This window comes from Coenobita brevimanus, chromosome 68 (genome assembly GCF_032717465.1).
Source record: "Coenobita brevimanus isolate Jiangsu-jjx chromosome 68, ASM3271746v2, whole genome shotgun sequence".
Classification (NCBI taxonomy): domain Eukaryota; kingdom Metazoa; phylum Arthropoda; class Malacostraca; order Decapoda; family Coenobitidae; genus Coenobita; species Coenobita brevimanus.
Window position 1 is genome coordinate 11,472,186 of NC_137021.1, and position 4,776 is coordinate 11,476,961.

The 4,776-nt window shown below is 41.5% G+C and overlaps 1 non-coding gene across 1 annotated transcript; it reads right to left on the reverse strand.

Moving 5' to 3' along the window:
* Positions 1-489: 489 nt before the first annotated feature.
* On the reverse strand, positions 490-608 carry LOC145405949 (5S ribosomal RNA). The gene has a single exon (XR_013898485.1). It is a non-coding gene; the product is annotated as a 5S ribosomal RNA (ribosomal RNA).
* Between the last annotated feature and the right edge of the window lie 4,168 nt (positions 609-4,776).

The window sequence follows — 4,776 nt, forward strand, 5'->3', positions numbered from 1 at the left end:
AACCCCTATCCTGTAACCACTTTAGCCACTTCCTCCTCTTTTCCTCCACTGCTCTCTTTACCTTCTCATCCCACCATGCCGTACCTTTCTTCTTTGTTGTTACTCTTGCCACACCACACACCACTTTAGCATTCCTAACTAAGGAATCCCTATATGCATTCCACAGTCTGTCCAGATCCATTTCATTCCAATTCAGTAATTCTAACTCATCCTCTACTTTGGTCCTGTATTGATCTGCCATTTCTTTGATCTTCAGCTTCTCAACCTTCAGTCTTTCTCCCTGACTGCTCCTCTCTCTCCTGATCCACCTCACTGTTGTGCACTATATAATTATGAGCACATTTCTTTTATACTTGACACTGATTAAGTTCATTCATTCATTCATTGCCAGACGCCATGTATCCCAGACGGGGTGGCCAATGGCCTAGAGTTAATTGTTTTACAGGGAGGGGCACTAATCCTCCACCAACCCCACTTGACACGTAGGGATGCCAACAGCATCTGGTGTTCCCAGGCGGTCACCCATCCAAGTACTAACCAGACCCAACGTTGCTTAACTTCGCTGATCGGACGGGAAGCGGTGTACTCAACGTGGTATAGTAAATAGCAAAAATATCATCCAGTAATATGAAACTGATATTTCCTAGGGATATATATCTTATATGCAAATCATTTTTTAAAGATTTGCCTGCATAAGGAAGACTATAGGGTTAAGCTCTGCAGAACCTATGACGATTGTTACTCTGGATAAAAATATACTGTACAGTTCTATGTCCAGTTAGTTATGCCTTTATTTCTTTGCCAATTTGCAATACTAATGTGTTTTAATAATTCAAGCACCAAGACTTTCCTTCACTTGTCCTTGACCCTTTCATTCTATTAACTTTTCTACCAACTGAGATCTTCCCAGGTGATATTATTCTAGCTTAGGCAGGATATTATATGGAAGCTTCTAAGTGATAACCTACAATTCACTTTTGTTTTCGTATTATTTATGGACTTTTATGGTATACATTTAACTGTTTAACACTGAACTACAGTATTTTATTCCTGACAAGTATTTGTGGAAGAAAAGCTTATCTGGGGCCTTGTAATGAAAAAAGTAACCATGAGTACCATTACAATGTGAGAGTAATCAATTTCAATTGCGATTACTTTGAAAAAAAAAAAAAAATGTCTAAGTAATCGATTATGATTACGATTACACGTCTATAATCGATTAAAATCGTTCACGATTACAGATTATGATTACAGGTACCCCATGTTTGCAATCTAGCTACCTCCAGACATTCCCATTCACCTAAGTAGTTTCTCTGAGCTAGAACGATTAGATACAAACTTTATTAATGATAAAGAAAATGCTAAAAATGTTTTTCCTGCTATGATTAATCAAGAAAAAAAAAAAATTATTGTACATGCCACAAGATTAACTGAAACTGAAAAACCTGTCTGGTAGTCAGAAATACTGAAAAGAAATTGTGGCACTCTTACTTACCTCCATGGGTTGAACAGATGAGCGTTCTTATGATGTGGACAAAGAAATGGTACGTCCTCAGCCAATGATGATTAAGCTTCACCGCTGCCCATCGAATCTTCAAACCCCAGCCAGTTAATTTCTGAAGCACCTGCAAAACTTTTAACAATCACCATTCTGTATATTACTATCATATACATTCTTTGCTGTACGGCATATCAATACAGTTGACCATTACGCTGGAGGGAGACACCTGCAAACAGTGACAATGATATAACAGGACTTCTGCTTCTGTTTTTCAAAAGAGTCCCTCAGCTCCATCCATTTCCTCAAAGGCTGGGAAATGGCTGGGAGAAGGGAAGTGAGAGGAGAGGAAGAAATCAGTAGGATGAAAGTAGTGAAAGCAATGAAGGAAGTCAAAATGCGGAAAGCCCCAGTGATGGAGCGTGTGGTGAAATACAGCAATATAATGGAAATGGAAGATGTGCAGATTGGCCTTGGAGGAGGGTAGAGTAACCAGAGGATTGTAAAACAAGTATTATTACTCCCTTGTACAAAGGAGAGGGGGGAAAAAGAACTGTGCAGTAATCAGAGAGGCATTTGTCTTTTTACTGTAACAGGAAAAGTATACGGGAGCATTCTTACTGACAGAGTTATGGAGACAACAGAGGAATTACTTGGAGAAGAACAGGGAGGTTTTAGGAAGGGAAGAGGTTGTGTAGATCAGATATTCATTCCTAGGTCATTAGTGGAAAAGTTTCTAGAGAAACAAGTTGTATGCAGCCTTAATGAATTTGGAGAAAGCATATGATAGGATGGATAGACAAGGAATGTGGAAAGTATATATGAAGTAAATGGGAAGTTGTTGAATGACGTGAAGAGTATGAGGGTGCTACGGATGCAGTGGGTGTGGATAGTGAACTGAGTGAATTTTTCCATTTGAATAATGGATTGAAACGGATGTACCAAGTCCCAATGGTTGTTCAATCTACATGTGGATCAGGCTATAAAAGAGATTCACCATAAGGTAGTGGATGTTCGAGTGACCCCAATGAGAAAGGGCAGTGTTTGGAAACTCCCTGTACTGTTGTTTGCAGATGAAATTGTGTTGTTATGTGAAGACGAAGGGGAGCTGCAAGGCTTGGTGAATGAGTTTGGGAGAGTGTGTAAGAAACAGAATCTAATGGTGAATGCAGGGAAGAGTAAAGTTGTGGTCTTCCAGAGAAATGAAGCCACTGAATGTACAGTGAGGCTGGATGAGGAAGAAATGAAAAATGTAAGTGCAGTGGCAGTATCATAACCAATGAGGTCTTGCCTAAGTGACGTATTTGTTGCTGCTGTAAAGCTCGAAATTGGGAAAAGTTTCAATACCATCTCAGCACTTCTGCGGCACCTCGGTTTGGGTTACCTTTCCTAGAAGGGTAGTCAAGTCGTACCCCACCTGCTCGTGGTGACCTCGCAGACACCCTGTTTTTTTTGTTTTTTTTTCCATTTCTGTTTTTTGTGCTTTTTTTCCTTCGGTTTTCTTTTTTCCTCCTAAATTAGGGTGACACAAACGGGGGCGGCGCTGCCCGGGTTTTTCCTGGGTAGTATTGTATATACGTTTTGCTGCTGTTGTCATTTTGTTTTTTTTTGTTCTCCCTTATCATGAGTAAACAACACCAGTGCCCTCGCTGCAGTAGGTCTGTGGCAAAAAGTGCACAAGCACTGAAATGCGCCTACTGCAGCGAGTGGATTCATATAGCTTGTGAAAATTTGGATGCAGGCGACTATCCATTCATGAAGAGGAGCCACCAGCTGGGCTTTCGCTGGCTGTGTAGCCAGTGTGTTGCACCAGCAGACGAGGTCTTGGCTGGTGGAGGAAGTAGTACCAAGAAGGAGTATGAAGATAAAGTCATTGGGCCAATCTTTCAAGCAATCAGAGACGTATCAAATAGACTGGAGGCACTAGAGACCAAGGTCTCATCACCTATGGCGGTCACACAAGATCAGGCCAAGTCATTTGCGGATGCTGTTCGTGGGTCTCTCGTGGGGGGAGGGAAGGATCTGCCTGGGGGCGTGATTGAGATCAGTGCTCATGGCCAGAAAAAAGCCATTCATAGTCAGCATGTACTGATTGTGAAACCAGAGAGTGGCGCTAGTGCCCTGACAAATCAGATGGGACCAGAAGACATCAGAGGTGTACTTAACTCGGTACCGGTTGACAGCTGCCTTAAGACCAAGGCTGGTGGGCTGGTAATGAAGTTTCCGTCAGCTGAGGCCAAGGGGGAAGCAACTGGGGTGCTGACTGATCATTTTGGCTCTGAGGGCACTTTTTGCATATCAGAGCCAAAGAAAATGTTGCCTAAAATGACCGTGACAGGCCTTTCCTCTTCCTTGGATAACTCTGACATCATCCCAAATATTCTGAGAAAAAACAATAAAATTAAGATGCTCGTTGATCAAGGTTGTACCCTCAACCTTCTCTTCACAAGGACAAGGAATGACACCAAAACTGCTGTCTTGAAGATGTCGCCAGAGGTGAGATCCTCCATTGTAGAACAGGGCAATTACATCTATGTGGATCTTACAAGATGCCGTGCTTTCGATAGATTCTGGGTTACACAGTGTCATCACTGTCAAGGCTTTGGTCATACATTTGAGAGATGTTCTAGGAAAAGTGATGAACCTCAATGTGTCTTTTGTGCTGGAGCCCATAAATCTAAGGACTGTAGTAACAGAAATTCTCCCAAATGCATCAACTGCTCTTGTTTAAGACATCAAGATGCTAATTCAAAGTCACAGGTGGTTGCCCATTTTGCTTCAAGTAGAGAATGTCCAATTATGATTTCTCATAGGAATAGATTGATTGAAAACACCAATTTTGACCATTCAAAAAACTGACTACGTCCCTCTTGAACCAGTTAAGGATGGGTCTTTTAAATATTCATTCCATCCGTAATAAGATAGACTATATTAATGAAACCCTAAATCAGCACGAGCTTGACATATTGTGCTTGACTGAAACCTGGTTGTATGAGTCTGATATCGATATTATTCGTAATGCCTTGCCTAAGACACATTCTATTATTAGTATTCCCAGGCCTGCTGCTGACTATCCAGGAGGAGGCGTAGCACTCATCTACTCTGCAGCACTTGCAAACGTTTCTCTCATTGACTCAGACCTGACCCCATCATCATTTGAATTTATGGAAGTATTAATAAATTTCCATCAGAATACCATTAGAATTGCAATTGTCTATCGACCAGGTCATCCGGGCAGAGATCGAGGTTTTATGGAGGAGTTTGGGCAGTTTCTTGAA